The sequence below is a fragment of the Nycticebus coucang genome, chromosome 17 (assembly GCF_027406575.1).
Source record: "Nycticebus coucang isolate mNycCou1 chromosome 17, mNycCou1.pri, whole genome shotgun sequence".
Classification (NCBI taxonomy): Eukaryota; Metazoa; Chordata; class Mammalia; order Primates; family Lorisidae; genus Nycticebus; species Nycticebus coucang.
Genome location: NC_069796.1, coordinates 59,141,326 through 59,161,075, shown reverse-complemented (window position 1 = coordinate 59,161,075; position 19,750 = coordinate 59,141,326). Strand labels below are relative to the sequence as shown.

Genomic DNA, 19,750 nt, shown 5'->3' with positions numbered 1-19,750 from the left:
GGGAGAGACACACCCACGCTACCCCACCGAGGGGCCCCCTCAACTGCAGGATGAAATGGACCACCATGAGACACCACCGAAACCAGCCTGCCTGGTTCTTCCCCTTGCCTGTTTTTGTTTTGCTGCCATTTGTCAGGTCCCGGGACTGCCCCACCCTGATGATAAAACTCTCTGAGGTAGGTGGGGATGGGCTGGAGGTTTAGAATGAGAGGTAGACTCCCTCTCCTGCTGACTAGAGAAGAGAAGGGACTTGTACACAGTCACTTGGCTGGTCAGGGGACTCATCAGCTCACATGGCAACTTCTGGAGAAGACAAGGGAACACAATACAATAACTGGTATGATGAAGCTTGAAAGAAAAAGAATACTTTTAAGAAAGAAAGGAAAAAAAGAGCTCTAATTCTGGAACAAAACAAAAAGCCACACAAGAAAGAAAATACAATCAAAGGACATTACTTGGCAAACTTGTGATCATCATTTACACATCTTAATAACGCAGATGCTTTCAACATGATTTAGGTTAAAATAGAGCTCTTCCTATGCCAGGCGATGGGGGCAGGGGAGGGAGGCGGATAGTGCAAGAAAGTACAATCGTCATCCATCACAGCAGGAAGCAAACAGACAAGATGCAGAATGGATAAATCAAGAAACAGCAGCACAAGCTTATTATTTGGAGCACTGGAGGAGCTAGCGGAAGAAACAGCAGCAGCCTCTAGGCTAGGGCAAGGTGGGCTCTGGGTGGTTGTTTTTTATTCAGTCTTTTGATACTATTTGATTTTTTAAAAGCATGTACATGTATTGCTTTGATCCAAATTTAATAATTTACCTTAAAAGACAACAACCCAAGGCCTCCTTGCCAGCAGTTCAGACATCCAGCGAGTACTGCCTGGCAAGGCAGTCTACTGCGTGAGTCCTTCACCGCCTCTGTCCTGGGATCAGAGGCCCTGTCACCTGCAGCTTCTCTCCACACTGGGGACTTTGAGGTCAGAGCAGAGAAATATAAGCCTCAACTTGAGTTTCTAGAGAAGGCCTACCCTCCTTGTTGCTTATAAAGAGGCAAAGAAAAGGATCTCAGGGGGGCTAAGGGCCTCACTACTTCATTTGCTGTTTTACTCAGGCGCTTCCTGTGTTGGCAGGGTTGAGGAGGCCTTTCCGGTGAAACCAACCAGATACAAGCAGCTTGGGGACAGGCCCCCATCCGCTCAGGAGGGAAGGCCATACCACTCAAGATAGCTTGCTGATTTGCTCCTGTTGGGACCTTGCCAGGAGATCACATGAGGGTCACCAAAGTGACTTGTAACCCCAAGAGACGAGCCGCCTCCAGAGGCACCTGCTGAAACTCAGAAAGGAAGCCACTGCATCTGCTGTGGATACAGATGGTGAGACTTCAGGTTTGGCCTTCAGATCGGAGCATGCAGACCTCAGCTTCACCAACATGAAACTGCAGTTCTTCTGAACATGCCTCAGTCTGAAGACTAAAAGGCCCAAATCACAAGTCATTCACTCTAAAAGTGTAAATTTCTCTAGCCTGTAAAATAGGGAGGTTGGCTTCGTAATAGTTCTTTCTCAACCGTGATGTCAACACCTGCACTGTGAAGGTTGTTATGGGTAACTCTTGATAAATAACAGTTTAAATACTGAGGTAATCCTAGCACTCTGGGAGGCTAAGGTGGATGGATTTCTGAGCTCAGGAGTTTGAGACCATCCTCTATCTCTACTAAAAATAGAAAAACTAGCCAGGCGTGGTGGTGAGTACCTGAAGTCTCAGCTACTCATGAAGCTGAGGTAAGAGAATTGCTTGAACCCAGGAGTTTGAGGTTGCTGAGTGACGATGCCACAGCACTCTACCCAGGGCAGCACAATGAAACTCTCTCTCTCTTTTTTTTTTTTTTTGTGAGACTATATCTCAAAAATCCATACATTTTGAGGTTTGCAAAAAAGATACTTTTTATTATTTGTGAGGCAAGGGTTCAAGATCCCCCCATAATATCACTTGCATGTTCAAAAGAAGAACTGCAGAGGGTAGAGCCGAAGCAGTGGCTGCAGGGCGTACGTGTTGAGTGCGTCGACAGTGTCCATCACATGGACTAAAACGACAACGAAACCAACCAGGTAAGAATCACTGGACTTGAGCCTCTCTCTAAAGCAAATGGCTATAACTACAGTTGGGACATTTCATCTAAAGGGCTTCCTTACGGACCATGGGAACCATGCAGTATGGCCAAGACATACAGGGCATCATAAACCTGTGTGATGACATTCTTGCTTTGTGCCTTTGCTCAAACTATCTCTACTCCCTTGCGGATCTGCATTTCTCTGAATTCACATAGCACTCAGTCTAGATTCACAATTTCCTGCTGCATTATAAGGACCAAAATACATGTCTTCTGGTTTAAAAAAAGGTGAGAGGGGAACAAGTTAAAATACCATGGTTCTCTAAGGCCCCACATTATAGCCAGCCCTATTACTATAAGAATTTGAGGAGAATTCTATAGAAAATTCTTCTGCCACACAGTTTCCACCCCAAACCATAAGAGGCAGGTCCCCATATTCCTTTTGCTTATGAAAATCTAACAGATTGGAGGCTGAGAGCTGATATCCAGTTTTAAATTCTTTGTCTCACCATTCATACATGACCAGAACCAGTCTTAAAGCATCACATTTTAAAAGCACAAATAATTCTCAGGTATCCCTTCAATTAACACTGTAATTTATCGAGTGTCTTCTATGAGGGTTAGTCTTGGTGATCTGCTTTGATCTCCACTGGGTCTTTAGTAGTTAGACAATTCTCTCTTTCATCCTCAGTTGACTTCTTATTCCACCCACAGAGGCAGCTGTTCTAAACCCCCGAAGTCCCCTGAGTTTCCTAACCAGTCCATCTCCCTTACTTTCTGTAGAGGACTTCTCCACCCACCTGACTGAGAAAACAGACCATATTATATTGACATACTAAACAACCCTCCATTCCTCCTAGAGACAGAAGTCTGAGAACCACTGCTCTACAATGACCTAATGATGATGTAAACGCAAAATCAAAAGGCCTGCTGCTGACTTCATCACTGGGTCTCTCTCAGGCATCTCACAGTGCAGGTCCTGCTTAACTCTTCTCTCTCGCTGTGCTGAGTTGCCGTATGTCTAGCAAAATGTGACTCAACCAGAATGGTCTCTGTGAGAAATTCTTAAACTCTAGCTCTCCCTTTCCGAAACAATCTTTTTTCTTTTGCAGTTTTTGGCCGGGGCTGGGTTTGAACCCGCCACCTCTGATATAAGGGGCCAGCGCCCTAACCCTTTGAGCCACAGGTGCCACGCCCGAAACAATTTCTTTCAAGAATTTGTACCCTGTTCATTTTTTTCCTCTATTGTCAAGGCCCAAGAAGTATGGCAGATCACACACCGCCTTCGGCAAAATGGCCACAGCTAAGAAGCCAGTATCCCAACTCTGCATCCTGGGAGGCGTCCCACACCCACTGACTGAATTCTGAAGTGTCTTTGTACAAACAAGGCCATCCAAGGGCCTTGATTGACAGACTCTGTAAATCACAAAGTGCCTTTTAGTTTCCTGTTGGCTTGTCAGTACAGAGAAGCCACAGATTTATCTTCTTAAATAGGCACACAATACATAATTAATAAACTGTTCCTTAGGAATGGAGGAACTTATCCAAAAGAGCCACACATTCAGGGGCCTCCTTCTCTATTCCATGGCCTTTTCTTCTCAGATTGGAATGAATAAACATTATCTCATCCCTGGGCTTCCATGATTGACAGGGAAGGTGACAAGCTGGGCAGACTGCTTTCCATTACTCAATTTTTTAAATCAGAGAGGTAGCAGCTGGCTCAAAGGCACACAGCAAGACCTAAGTCACACTGCACTGCTCTGCCTTAGAAGCAAAGCACAGCCTCAACATTTTTGGTCAGTTACAAAATGCTGAATGTATGTAGAGAAAGAGGTCCTTGGTCAGCATCATGTGTTGAAATGTGAGAATTGCTCTGGGTTTCTTATGCTCAGTCTAGTTCCTCCACCCTCTCCCTGCCAGCTCAAGTTCTACCCACTTTCCATGGTGCTACTCAAGAGCACCTCCTACCTGGAACCCTTCTGATCTTCCTTTGGCTGGCAAACCTGGGGCTCAGAGACACTCTTCCCTCACAAAAGCAAAATCCAAGAAAACTGGAGGTAGAGGGGTTGGTAAGAACTAAGGGTTGGCTACACATATGAGCCAAATTCTTATGCAATTAATACATTATAACAATAAATAAAAATATAAATATTATAGTACTTACTATGTGCTAAGCACTGTGCTTGGCACTTTCAGGCATCATTCCCAAGATGTTCCAGTTCTCCCTCCCCCATCACAGCTGGTCTCCACCCCTTCCCGCCACCTCCACCACTGCTGCAGGGGCCATCCTCTGGATCCTAGACATAGCTTAGCTCCTCAGAATGACAAAACCAAAGACCTTTCACAAAGACTCCAATGAGGTGACTGATGTCTGGATTTGTCAAGTACAAGTGAATAATTAATACTTGCCAGTAAAGAAATAGACTCATTGTTATGGTGGCCACATGGAGGCTACAAAAGGCCATTTTGTGAAGCTCTTGGTGGACCCCTGGGGCCAACAGTGGTCCAAAGAAGCTTCTTTGAGAGCGTAGTCCAACCCCTAAACATGGGGACTGGAGCACTGTTATGCCGCTTTCCGGGAGCACTGTTCCCAATGTTAATTAGCTTGTTGCCTATTCATCACCTAATTTGGCTTTCTGGTCAATGACAGCAGCAGAGGCCCACTGAAATCCCCAAAGGGTGTGATTTACCAGCGGGGTCAAGCAGTGTGCTCCTGGGGCCTTTCATCATTTTTTAAAAATTCATGTCTATTTCCTTCTCTGGGCCAGCCTCTGATTTGAGTAAAACTCTTCAACCATACTGGATTGTATACCCCACTCTTGGCCTGACGCCTAAAGCAAGTTTTTCCCTTTTCATTTTCCAGCAGGGACTATAGCCTTGGGTGCTACAGAACCGGTCAAAACTGGCTACGAAATATAATAAAGCAGCTTAGTGAGCAGGGAGCTAATGCCCCCAGCCAGAGGCTCAGTGTGCAGACTAGCTACAGGCACTGGCTTTGTAAGCAAAAACACCACTCTTCTTGTGGCCTAATAACTGCCCTGGCAGATAGTAGCCAGCGCGAACGAGTAACTAACTCTATGCAGCAAAGTGAGTAACTTTCTATAGTAGAATTTCACATCCCACAAGTAGACATTGGGTGCTCAAGAAATGCCCCTTCTAGTGACAGTAACCCCTGACCAGTTACACAGACACACATACACACAGGTGTACACTCCTATAGTCTCCTGCCCTCAGGGCCCTGCCCATGCCAAATACAGAACTGTCAGCTGCTAGATACTGTCATTTCAGGGAGCAGTTCTCCAAAAGAGCTCCCTAGCTCTCCACTCCCACTTCCAGCCCACTATCTGAAATTCCACCAGTAGAGATAGCAAATATTTCTATTGTTTCCCATTAAAATGCTTCCATCCACTGTTTCCTTTCAAACCATTTCTAAGGCACCTGCCCTACATCAAATGGGAAATTCTTTGTATTCCCATTTTGTAGTTTAGCTGCTTTTCAAGATAAACACATTCACTAGCTCCTTCCTTGAAAATGATTTTGACACTGGAGAATGGGGACAGGGCAAGGCCCTGTACAGATGTGGAGGTGGGAGGCATCAGGGAGGGCCACAGAGAGGGGGTCTCATGGTGGAGAAAACCACCTTCAAGGCCTTCACAAGCCTGCCCAGGATATGGATCTCCAAGAGCCGACAGCCCAGGGCTGCTGGCACAGCCAGTGTCCACAGTAAGGTGAGACCAATTGCCCTAAATGGGACACAGGCAGGAGGTGGAAAATGAGAACAGGGCCACAGACTCTGCTGATTTGTCCCCACAGCCTGAGTGCCCACACTGTGAAGACAGAACACCCCAGAGCTAGCAAGAAAACATCCTTGCTCCATTCCTGGCTTAGCTGAAGGGCAGCTGCTGGCTGATCAGTCCCTGGTGAGTGATTCCACTGTGCTGGGGAAAGCAGACAGGCCATGGTCAAAGTTAGATTCCCTGGACTGGGGAGGACACCTGGGCAGTCGATGTCCTTTCTAGCAGGGTTCTCAGTAGAGGGAATCCTCCTTCTGTGAAACTATGCTACCTGTTCTGGTTCCCAAACAGAGAACACCTCCATTTCTTCCTTTGGACACAGGTGGGCTGTACTTTGGGGTGGGGGAACGGTAGGTCTGTCTTGAAAAGCAGAAGCCCTAAGAGATAGAAAGGCATCTTCCTGATTCTTCAGAGATCAGGAAAACCCACCCTTTCCCCCGGGAGCCAGCCCACTCATCCTCTTCTTCCTACCTCTTGCCTGCCCCCAGCCAGCAGGAAGAGCGATGCTAGGGTACGCCAGAATGCTTCAAAGCGGGTTTGAGGTGCCACCTCTCTCACAAAAGCCTCGCACCCCCAAACATCGCCTCTGTGTCCTTCGCCCCACCCATCTCACGTTCACCGCAGAGCGCCGCGTACCCGCGGCGGCGGCCGCGCTGGCCTGGGCGGATCTCGGCTTTTCCTGGACCTAGGGTAGGTGATGTTGGCCACGGTGGCAGAGACAGGGGCCTGTGCTCTGCAGTACCTGGACGCGGGGGTGTCGCCGCTGCCCGGCCTACTGCCGCTGCAGTTATCTCTGGCCCCGGCAATTAGCACCGCCTCCTCCCCGGCCGGCGGCTCCGGCCCAGGCCGCGCACCTGCTGCAGCTGTAGCTGCCACCGGGCCTGAGCTCCACGATGCGCCCGCGCCGCCCGGCACAGGGTCCGCGCTGCAGGGCCCTCAGTGGGCCGGAGGGGAACAGGGGCCTCGAGGGGCCAGAGGCTGGGCCTCCGGGGGCCTCCAGGCCGTGCAAGCCCGGGAGCGCCGCCGAGCGCCCCCCGCGGACTGGGAGAGGGGGAGAGGCGCATCCTCAGGGCCGCATCCCGGTCCCCAGGAGCAGTCCGGTCTCCGTGCCCGGCGGAGGCCTGCGAGCCCCGCTTACCTAGATACGCGGCAGGTCCAGAGGAGGGGCCCGAGGCGCCGGCAGTGCCCCGCCGGGGCTCAGGATGCTCTGCGGGCTCCGCGCCGCCGGCCGCCGCGCTCGGCCCCGCCCCCGCCCCGCCCTCCGCCCGCGCGGCTCCTCCTCCCCCGGGCCCGCCCCCTTCGCGTCTGTCACACAAAGAGCAGGAAATGGCTGCGGCTGGGGGCTCTCGGGGCGCCCCCCGGTGCGGCCGTGGCATCTATGATTCGCACTCACCCCGGGCTTGCAAGGCCGCTCAAGTCCCAGTCCCCCAGCCCTAGGGCGGCAAGTCGCCCTGCTCGGAAGGTGAAAAGGGAGGGAGGGCTTACGACACAGCCTCCATCACCAGGGAACCGCACCTGCAGCGGAAGGACGGACGCTTCGGCCCTGTTAGATCCCCTTGGCTTCACAGTATTTTCCAAGTGGCATTTATGTACCTAATCTTCATTGATCACCTATTTTGTTCCAAGCACTGTGCTAGAACTGGGATGTTCCCTGGTGTACAAAACACAGGATCCCGGCCCTCTTGGAGCTTATTATCTACCAAGAGAGATGGGCATAAATAAACCTGCCAACATCCAGTTAAAGCTGAGAAAAGTTCCGTGAGGGGAGTGAGCAGAGTGAAGTGACAGAAGACACAAGTGGGGGTTGGGGATAGGGACCTCCACAAATTGAGACTGGCCCCTCCTGCTGCTTCTTCACTCAAGAATAACTTCTACTCCCTTTCAGTTTCCTGGAACAGAATCCCTGAAGCTGCCAAGTCTCTTTATCAGTGGCCCGCCTCATCCTCATTCCAGGAAGAATTGACCAAAGGTCAAAAAGGTGACAGGGAGCACTTTTCAGCACCAGGGCTAGGAAGGAACTGAGCGGGACAGATGCCTTTCTCTTCAAGGGTTATCTGCCATTTAGAGCTCTTGGAAGATTTAGAGCTCTTCGAAGAAACAATTCTCATTGACGTGCAGCCTGGTGGGCCTTCAGACCAGGCTAAAATCAGGCTGAACCAAATCTTTACCTGAAACATTCAAGCAAATAACTTTACCCCTCTGCTCCTAGGAGGCCACTATATCGTAAGGTAGACAATAATAGTTGCCCTTCTTACCTCACAGGGGAAATAATTTGAAACCATTTGAGACTTTCTGAGGTGTATATAGATATAAGAGATAAAGTCTTGTTACAAGGGAAATTTTCTGAAATGGTTACCTAGAGCCCACACATTTATTATTAATCTCTCAGTCCCTATTAAGGGCTATTTATAGAGGAGCCACATTATTCAAGTCTCAGCAGAGGACTTGTGGAAGTCTTTGCCCTCACTGATCTCACATCATTTCCCAAATACTCAGAATTCAGGATCATTTGTTGATTTGATGTTAAATCAGTCATTCCAATTCAAATTGCTATTTCATAAAATATAATTTTTGTATACGCACATTTTATATGCATACGTTTCTCTTCCTGATGCTGTGTGAGAAGCTGTGGAGGTGTTTGTGGAGGATGGGTTTATAAATGGAACTAAAGTTTCTTTCTTTCTTTTTAATTTTTCATTTTCCACTGTGTTCTTAAGGATTTCAAGTGACAGTGATTATAGGACTTAACAATAGGAATCCCAATATATCAAATTTTTATTCTAAAGGGCATATTATTTTGAATATTAAAATTTTCTGGAGGACACCTTTCTCCCTGTTGTTACTTCCCTGTCTTTTAACCTTTGAGGAAAAAGTTGCTTCGAAACAAAAAGACTATTACATACATATTTGGTTAGATCTTAGGCAAGAATAATTCCCTGACCCCTGAATTCTATTTGCTTATAAGGCACAGCAATTTGCTCTTTTGAAGCCACTGTGTGGGAAATCCAGAAGCTTGCCTTTTGGTCCTAGTTTTGCAACTAACAGAAGAATGATCTTAGGCAAGTAACTTCACCTCACTGTTTCCCCGTCCATAAAATGAAGTAGATTGAGTACTCAACAATGTCCCCCCAAATGTGGAAAGTTACATCAGTTAAAACAAAGGGCACACCCCTCTCAGGCTTAAAGCACTTCATTAGCTCTCCACTCCCCTCAGGATGAAGCCCAAACTCTCTGTCATGTGCTGGCAACTATCTCTGAGGGCTCTTCTATATGGATAAGCTTGCTACACTTCAGATAAAGGGAACCTCTTTTAGTTCCCCAAAGTTGATGTGTTCCCTCTTGTATTTGACCTTTACACAAGCCAGGCTTCTTGCATAGCATGCTCTGTTCCCCCTTTCTTCCACCTTCCATGCTTTCTCCAAGTTTATTTGCCAAACTCCAGTTCATCTTTCTGGTATCCCCTTAGAGATCACCTCCTCCACGTCTGGATTAGGTCATGAGTAGTTGTCTATGTTCTCATAGCTCACTGGGCTTCCTCTGTCAGATAACTTATTACACTGTGTTGTAATTGTCAAGACATGTGCCTACACCTCACCATTAGACCCTAAAATCTAAGGGAGCAGACATATATCTGTCTTTCTTTTCATTATATCCTAAGAGCCTGGCTGGCACAGACCCTGGTGCTTGAACAGAGTTCAGGAAAAATGGGTTGAATGAATAATCAAAGGTGAAATCTTTGCACTTTACTGTTGAAATGTGTACCTGCCTTCAGATTTCCTTCCCATCCAAGCCCAAGCTGTACCATAAGTGATAAGAGGAAAGCAGCTAGCAAGCAAGAATTGCTTTGGCACTTGCAAGGCTGTGGTCCATGCATTGTCCATGTGTGGCAACATTGCCTTGTTTTTAGAAAAGCTTCAAATTGCTTAGAAAATCTACATCTCCATTTAAATAAATCTGGAGCATCACATTACCAGATTCCAAACTATACTATGAAGCTATAGTAACCAAAACTGTGTGGTATTAATACAAAAATAGAGACATGGATCACGGGAACAGAATAGAGAACACAGATATAAAACCATCTGCCTACAGCTAACTGATTTTTATATTTTTTTAACAGCACAGAAAGAATTTATTCCACAAAGTGCTAAGCAGGGAGATAAGACAAATTTCTCAAATCCACCTCACTGAGAATTGGGGGAACAGAGTTTTTAAAGAGAGTTTGGTGGGCAGAGGATTAGGTGATAGGGTCTGCTAATTGGTTGATTTCCAGCAGAATCAGCAGTCTTTCAGCCAACTGCTCTTTGACAAAGCAGATAACAATGTATACTAGAGAAAAGAAACCATATTCAGTAAATGGTGCTAAAAAGATTGGATAGACACATGCAGAATGACACAGGACCCTTATCTCTCACCACTTCAAAAATTAAGATAAAAGACTTAAGTATAAGGCATGAAACTGTAAGAATTCTAGAAGAAAGTGTAGGAAACTCTTCTAGATATCAACCTAGGCAAAGAATTTATGATTAAGACCCCAATGGCAATCATAGCAACATGAAAATAAATAAATAGGATTTGATTAAACTAAAAAGGTTCTACACAGCTAAGAAAACAATCAACAGAGCAAATAGATAACCTACTGAATGGGAGAAAATATTTTCAAGCTGTGCATCCAATAAAGAATTACTAATCTGAATCTACAAAGAACTCAAGCAAATCAAATGCAACCATTAAAAAGTGGGCAAAACCAGAGATGTTGGCATGGATGTGGAGAAAAGGGAACACTTCTACACTGCTGGTGGGAATGCAAACTAATACATTCCTTTAGGAAAGATGTTTGGAGAATACATAGAGATCTAAAAATAGACCTGCCATTCGGTCCTACAATTCCTCTACTAGGTATATACCCAGAAGACCAAAAATCACATTATAACTAAGATATTTGTACCAGAATGTTTATTGCAGCCCACTTCATAATTGCTAAGTCATGGAAGAAACCAAGTGCCCATCGACCCATGAATGGATCAATAAATTGTGGTATATGTACACCATGGAATATTATGCAGCCTTAAAGAAAGATGGAGACTTTACCTCTTACATGTTTACATGGATGGAGCTAGAACATATTCTTCTTAGCAAAGTATCTCAAGAATCCAATGTACTCAGCCTTACTATGAAACCAATTCATAGCTTTCTTATGAAAGCTATAACTCAATTATAGCTCAAGAAGAAGGAAAGGGGGGGGAGGATGGGTGGAGGGAGAGTAATTGGTGGGACCACACCTATGGTGCATCTTACAAGGGTACATGTGAAATTTACTGCATGTAGAATATAAATGTCTTAACACAATAACTAAGAAAATGCGGTGAAGGCTATGTTGATAAAAATGTTTCAAATTATATATAAAATCAGCACATTGTACCCCATGATTACATTAATGTACACCGCTATGATTTAATAAAAAAAAAGAAAGTGGGCAAAAGACATAAATAAAAGCTCTTCAAAAGAAGATAGACAACTCTATGTGCCATGAGCTTGCAATGTAGCTAACACAAGAGTTAGCAGGAAAAGGAAACTTGATGAGTCAGTTACACAATTTACATTGGTCACTATGTAGATAGAACCTGAACACTTGCTCAGAATTGCCTCACTTTACAGATGAAAGAATGGAGGCCCAGAAAGGGGAAGGGTTACCCAAGTTGGGCTGATTGGACCCAGACCTCAAGTCTATCCTTAGGAAACTGAGCTGCCTATCTTTTTTGGAATATGAATAATTTGTTAAAGCGCATACTTCAAACTGACATTTATTAAATGTTTATTTAGAGCCAGCCTCTTTGCTAGGTACTTTATATGGATGGGTTCATTTCATCCTCAAAAAATTCTAAAAAGTGGCACTGTTACTTGTACATGAAAATTTAAGGACTGTTTCATGGTTGAAACATTGCAGCTCTATCCTGGATCACTTGGAAATGCATACCTTCCATTCTCTGCTGTGTTTCTCTCACTTTGCTCATTTCCCACATCTTCTTAAGACCTGGCCTCCCTTGAAGGTGAGATCTTTTACACAAAACTTGATAGTAAAGAACATTTCATCTTCATTTAAACAAATATGACTTACAATTATTTTAGGTAAGAACTGATAAAGAGGGTCAGGGCATATTCCAAACTGGATTTGGAATGCAACCATGAAGCTGTAGATGGGTCATTGCTGCTGTATTCCCAGAGGGTAGCATAGGACTCCCTATATTCAGCTCCATAGAATGGCTGGGAGCATTGGAACTTGTGGACAGGCAGTTTTGTCTTATCCTGCCACTTACTAATGTGGGACCATGAATGATATCTCTTGATTTACTGAGCTCTATTCTCTTCACCAGTAAAATTGAGATGATAATAATTGCACCTATCTTGTAGGTTCTTGTGATGATTAAATGAAATAATAAATGCAGCACACTAAGCATACATAATAAGTGCTTCTGTTGCTATTGTGATGGCATAACAAATGCTAAAAAATTTGAGCTATTAATTATTATTAAATATGGTTCAAATTTCCGTGAATTTTTATTTCTGTGAATTTTTTGAATTTTTGTTCAATTTTTTTTTCTTTCCCTAGGAAGAATACAGGAATTGGAATGAGATCTCAGTTGTAGTCTCACCTGTGTTAAGTAGCTCTACAATCCCAGGTGCATCAGTTAATCTCGCTGTGTGTTGAGACCCCCCCACCCCCAGGGCCATTCCAAAACAACTGTACAGATCAAATATAGTCCTAGATGAGCAAAACAGAAAAGCAAATGAATGTTTGTGTTGCCTGTGTCAGCTTATGTACACTTCCACTCAGAATCAGCCTTAGAAAAAATGAAAAGTGTCTGGAAACTTCTTAGAAGCTCTAGGTGGGGGAGGTGTGGGAATGGGAGTAATCTGGTGGTTGGAGGAATCAGGAGCTACAGTAAACCCTTTAACAACACAAATTTGAAGTGACAGGTCCACTTACATGTGAATTGTTTTCTGTAAATATATTGGAAATTTTGTGGGGGAAATTTATGACAATTTGAAAAACTCACAGATAAACTGCATAGACTAAAAAATATTGAAAAAGATTAAGAAAAATTGTATCACGAATGCATAAAATACATATATGTAAGTAATTGTATATTTTGTCATTTACTACCATAACACATATACCAATCTATTATAAAAAATTAAAATTTATCAAAACTTACACACACACATACACCTGGTCACTTACGTGGTGACATGGTCGAGAGAAATGTAAACAAACATGAAGACACAGTATTAAATCATGACTGCATGAAATAAACTGTAATAATATTGCACTGCTGTAATAATTTAGTAGCCATTTCCTGCTGCTGTTGCGGTGAACTCAAGTGTTGGGAGTATCTGCTTAAAATGCAGTTTGATGCTAATCGTCTCTGTGTGAGCAATTCTTCTCTCCAGTAAATTGTGGTAAAAAGTGGTCTCTCACAGTTCTCTCATATATTTCATTGTGTTTATTGTGTGAGGTAAAATAAAAATCTCAGTACCACCCTCCACTCCTATGATAAAAGAGAAGAACAAGCTTGGAGGCTGAGTCATGCAATATCTGCTTCCAAATGAATAGCTGTTACCAACATTAGGCATCAGCCAGATCCCCATGGCAGGGTAAAAGGCTTGGCATTTACAAGGGCTGTCCCTACTGACCCTACTGATCAGTCACAAGGAAATTCCCTGCTGACCTCCTATAATCAAGGACATGCAAATTGTAACTTTAGGTCTGAAGGCTAAGTTTAGCTCCTAAAACTAAAATTTGTTGATTCAACACTAATAACAAATTACAAGTTTATCTTCCCAGGTGTAGAACAGAAACAAGACAAGATAAAACATTCTTCTACCTACCCAGGAACATCTACATATTTGGTGCTTTTTTCACTCCTTTTTTCTCTTCTAACAATCACCTTGTCTTTCATAAAATGTAGACATTTCTAGGCCTCACAGGAATTTAACCATTTTGCCTCACTACCCACACCCCCTCTCCTTTTTTTTTTTTTTCTTTATGCTCTTTCGCCCTGAAATTCAGATGTTTCCAAATTCCCATTTGGAAAAATAGTCATAGATTTATCTGTGGTTTGTGTTTTTTCCCAGGAATATCCTCAAACTGTGTCTTAATAAACCTCCATTAATTGAGAACTTTGCCTCAGTCACTTATTTTGGGTTGTCAAATGCAAAACCATAAATTTTGAATGACACTTCAAGACCCATACAAAGTACTATTGAGGCTGCAAGTGCTCCCAAGAAGCAGAGAAAAGTCATGAGATTGCAAGAAAAAGTTCAAGTGCTTGATATGTACTTTAGCTTGCGGTCTGCAGCTGCAGTTGCCCACCATTTCAAGATATGAATCCAGCATAAGGACTGTTGTTAAAAAAACAAAAGGAAATTCATGAATTTGTAGCTGTAGCTACGCCAGGAGGCATGAAAACCTTGCACATTTTATAAATTACATTCTTATATGTATTGAAGCACAGTATTTGTGTGGGTGCAGGATTGCTCTAAGAAAGGCATACCTATAGACTCTAATAATATTAGAGTCAAGGAAAAGCAAAGTCATTACATGACAACTTAAAGCAAAAGGAAGGCTGAAGATCTAAAACTAGAGAATTTAATGTCAGAGGAGGATGGTTTAATAAGTTTAAAAAGAGTTTGGTTTAAAACTGTCAAGATACCATGAGAAGCAGCTTCTGCTGGAAAGCACATGTAGTGAGAATAAGATGGGGTCAGGCAGGTTAGGGCGGACATGACGCAGCTGGTCTGATCAGGTTAGGTCCTGCCTGACATTTACCTCCTGTCTTTCCTTCTTACTGTTTTGTAAATTTAGCTCCCACCCTAAAGATGACCATCTTGAATAGTTAAGGGAACAAACTTTTGAATTAGATATATTGTAATGATTGAGTTATGTTAATAATTATTTAAAACAAGAGTTATTGTGGTCTTTGCTTTAGGAAGATTGATTTAGGAAATTAACTTTTGAATTGGAAACGCTGTAATAGATTGTCACTGAGTTGTGCTTTTTATTGTTTAAAATAAGAGTTAATGTGGTCTTTGCTTTGAACCTTTATGGATAAAACTGAGATTTTGGAAATGTAAGAATAGAAAAGTGTTGTCCAGAATTACCGGTGCACCTATCCCCATCTCTGCATATTGGCTGACAGTGATAGGCGGCTGGACCATCTTAGTCTGGTAACATGCTGACCAAGAGGCACCAAATGGATTCCCAGATACCCTGAAGAAGATTATCAAGGAAAAATTATCCACCTGAACAAGTTTTTAATGCAGAGAAAAGTGCTCTATTTTGATAAAAAAAAAAAAATGCCACCAAGGACATTTATTAGTAAGGAAGAGAAGTGAACACTAAGATTTAAGGCAGGAAGAGAGAGGCTAGTTCTCTGTTTTGTGTAAATGCAGCCAGGTTTATGAACTAAAATAAAATCTTAAGCTCTCCTTGCTGACTGAATGGATTCCTGTCGGCCAAGGGGACCCCCTCACACACGCACGCACACACACACACACACACACACAATCCTTAAAGCTGACTTTCTAGCCATGAGAGAAGAAAGGTCAGACAAGCTTAGCTATGCTCTGCCCTTTTTAGAGTTATTCTTTGTAACAATAAGATACAAAATCCTTAATAAGCCTAAGGCCATGTAAGACAAAGGTTAAACCATACCTAAAGGTTATCAATTTACTTAACAGATCTCTTGAGTCTCAGTATGGGTCTATGGCTTGTCTATAATTAGCAGCCTTACTTGTCCTAATTAAAACCATACCGAGTCTTTGGACAAAGCTCATTTCTTTTACCAATTACATTAAAAATTAAAGAATCTTTAAACCCACCTATAACTTGTAATACCCAGCTTAAAGATGTCCTGCCTTTTTGGGCCAAACCAATGTACTACTTTCACATGTTGATTTATGATTTTATGTGTTATTCCCATTTCTCTAAAATGTGTAAGATCAAACTATAACTTAAGCATAATGAGACCACTTGTTCAAAGCATGGCTTGGGTGTAGCTGTATAGGCCATGGTCACATATACTCAGCTCAGAATAAATCTTTATAAGCAGCAGTTTCCAGTCTGTTGGTTGTACAACAAGAAGGCCTAGATGACAAGTATCCTTTTTCTGGATTGGCCCCACAGATGCTTTGACCCTAAAGTCAATAAGTACCTTGCTAGTGACTGACTTTCAAAGTTCTTTTGAGATTGGACAATGCCCCTGGCCACTCATAATGGTCTACTAACTGAGTAGGCTGAGGAGTCAAAATGGTCTACTACCCCACAAACATGTCATCTCTAAATTAGCCTCTAGATCACAGGGTCCTAGGACCTTTAAGGCTTATTACACACCGCACTCTGTGGAAAGGATTGTCCCCTACAGAGGGGAAATCAAGAAAGTTTAGAAGGATTATACCATTGAAGATGGTATAGTTATTATAGGAAAATCCATGAAGGCTACCAAGCCCCAAATAATAAATTCCTATTGGACAAAACTATGCCCAGATGCTGTACATGACTTCAGAGGATTTATGACACAGCCAATCAAGGAAATCATGAGGAGATGTGGATATGCTAAAAGTCAGGGAGTGAAGGGTTTCAAGATGTGGATCTTGGAGAAATTCAAGAGATAATTGCATTAGAGGAATTAACAGAACATGACCCAATGAAGATGAGAGCTTCTAAATTACTGTCAGACAATGAAGAAGAAGAATAGAAGAAACAGTGCTGGGAAACAAATTGACATTAGACAATATGGCAGAAGTGTTCTGATTATTCTAGGCTTTACTTTTTTTCCCCATTCTTAAGATACTTAACTAAGAAGGATGTGTTTCAAGTCTGTTCAGGTAAACATAAATGATGTAAAGTCTCCATCTTCTTTTATGGCTGAATAGTATTCCATAGTATACATATAACACAGTTTGTAAATCCATTCATGGGTTGATGGGCATCTGGGCTGCTTCCACTAATCCCATTCTTGAGGCCCTCACAACCTCCTAAAGACCTGCCTCTTAATACTATTGCACTGGGGATAAAGTTTCAACAAGAGTTTCAGAGGGACACAAACACTGAAACAGAGCACTACTGCTCAGCTGTTATTTTTCTCTGTACCACTTCCTAACATTTTTCTAAACCTGACCCATACAGTTTTATTTAAAAAAAATATTATGTGTGTATTGTATAAATTTTCTAATATGGCTATAACAAAGTATCAGAAAGTAAGTGGCTTAAACAACAGAAATCTACTATTTAATAGTTCTGGGGGTCAAAAGTCTGAGATCAAGTCTCATAGGGCCGTGCTTCTGCTGCAGGTACTAAGGAAAAATCTGTTCCAGGCTTCTTTCCTAGCTCCTGGTAGTTCTTAGGTGTGTTGCAGTATGACATCAATCTTCACATTGTGTTCTCCTTGTGGGACTGTCTGTGAACACATCCCCCCCTTTTTTTAAATTTCAGATTAATATGAGGGTACAGTGTTGTGGCAGGTAGTCCCAGCTATTTGGAGGCAGAGGCAAGATAATCGCTTAAACCCAAGAGTTTGAGGTTGTTGTGAGCTGTGATGCCACAGCACTCTACCAAGGGTGACATAGTATGACTCTGTCTCAAAAAAAAAAAAAGAAAAATGAGGGCTCAAAGGAGTAAAGCACCAGCCCCAAATGCTGGAGGTGGCAGGTTCAAACCCAGCCCAGGCCAAAAACTGCAAAAAAAAGAAAAAAAAAAAAAAAGAGGGTACAAATAACTAGGTTACAATGTTTGTGTTTGTTATGTGAGGTCTCTGGTGTAGTTGTGTCCACATAACCTTACATTGTGTCCGTTAGACTGGAGCACAGCAATCCTCCTCACTCATCCCCCCAACTCATAGAGTTTTAAATAGTCCTTTTGTAAAGAAGCCCTCCTGAATTTTCCTGATATGAGTATGACATGTTTGGTCCCTAACTGATAACATATCTTAGTCATCTCTTTAGATCCTGTACCTAACAGTGATAACAGTTTAATGATCTCTAAAATTCCTGATAGTATCTGTATGATTCTGTTATCCTACAAGCCAACTATGCTTTATGCCTTTGTAGACACACTTTGCACCTTCACATGCACACACGTAGTGCTGACACCGAGGGGTGGCTCTGAGGAACAGACTTTGGCACCAAATTTATAGTACTTCCCTAAAAGCCCCTAAATCACTATTCTAAATTAAGAACACATTCACTGTGTTGAGGCAGCTTCCGCTCCCAACCAGCTCTTCTAATCAGATTATCCTGCTGGACCCTTTCACTAGGAGCTGTGCAACTCCCTCATCACACACTGATACACACTCTCCCTGCCCTGCTGAATGGACTATGTTCTGTCTCTTTCCCTGATTGGTGGGCTCGTGAGTGAAATGATCCCAAGGAGAGTAGAGTCTGTAGGAAAAATCCTCTGAAAGGCAGATCTGTTTCTCCAACCCACTTTAGATGTTTCTTGTGTGTAATATGTGCCTGTGGGATTCAGGCCCAGAGGTGAGTGGGAGGGGCTGAATGGTAGCCACAGCTTTGTCATCTATGCCTAGTGGCCCACCGGTGCCTGAGCTGCTGGCTCCTGCAATGGGCATGGGCATTTGGTGAAGTGAAAGGTACAGAATGCTCTACACATCGAATTGTAATAATGCTGCCTTTATTTCATTAGGATTTTAAGACGGAGAAGAAAAGCTGTCTATTGCTGTCCAACAGTGACTGAAGAACTCCAAATTATAATTTCCATATGTCACCCACACAGCAGATGACAGTGAGTATGAACAATAATCTGGTACTGTGAACAAGACAAAACCATCTCCAAATGGATCTTTCTTCCACCAGCTTTGCTTTTCTCAAATCCACTCACTACGCTGCTGCCAGAATATATTTTTAAACGAAAATTTGACCTTCTCTGCCTGTGCAATGACATCTTTTGTATCAACAGGGTGAAATTCCAACTTCTGAGTCTTTTAAAATATGGTCCTTGTCTAGATTCCTAGTCTCCGTTTCAGTTTTCCCTCCCCTTCCACCATCCTTACCCTTGCTGAGAACACACACACCCTCTCTCATGCTCTAGTACTACTGATAATAGCTTCCTAGTACATTCTAGTCCCTCTACCTGGAAAGTATTTCTTTTGTTTCCACCCACTTGCTTGCCTGACTAAAAAAACCATGATTCATCTTCGGAACTGATTCATCTAATCCAATATAAATCTCATATCCTGTGCGACAGTGCCTCTCAAACTTGAGTGTGCATATGTGATAACCTGTGCAGCTTGTTAAAATCCACATTCATGTTCAGTTGGTGAGGATGAAGCCCAAGTGTTTGTACTTGTCACAAGCTGGTGTCGTCGCTGCTGTTCAGGCACCACACATTGAGTAGCAAGGTTCTAAGTGCCATTCCTGCATGTCAACCCTCCCCCTCCTCTTTTCTGGGGTTGCCTCTTCTTTGGCCCTATTTCTTTTGTTGGTCTAATTGCTGTCTTATAATTTTATTTGTTTATGTGTCTCACTTCTCAACCAGCCTGGAAAGTAAAGGCTATGCCTTTTTCATTATTGTCTCCATAAGGGTAGTTGTACTCTGCTGACACATAGGAGGCATTTGATAACTTACATGTTGAATTGATGCTGTTAAATAGTAGGTAGTTTTTACGTCTTGTGGAAGATGAAACCATGTAACCATTTTTACTTAAGGAAAAGTTTTGAAGAGTTTTTCCATTTGGGTAAATATGGAACCCAGGCCACCATACCATGTTTTTTAAAAAATAGTTTTAAGAAAAAAAAAAAAACACACACACCTTTATTTGCTGTGCAG

The 19,750-nt window shown here is 43.0% G+C and overlaps 1 protein-coding gene across 3 annotated transcripts in view; it reads right to left on the bottom strand.

Annotated features, from left to right (window-relative positions):
- CYFIP2 (cytoplasmic FMR1 interacting protein 2) overlaps window positions 1-7,151 on the bottom strand; it is a 134,282-nt gene extending 127,131 nt beyond the window's left edge. For 2 of the 3 annotated variants that reach the window (XM_053566072.1, XM_053566073.1), the window contains exon 1: window positions 7,046-7,151. The gene's annotated coding sequence lies outside the window, so the exon portion shown is untranslated. Of the gene's footprint in view, window positions 1-6,761; window positions 6,781-7,045 lie in introns of those variants that run through there. The other variant, XM_053566074.1, reaches the window with a different exon arrangement.
- Window positions 7,152-19,750: the final 12,599 nt, after the last annotated feature.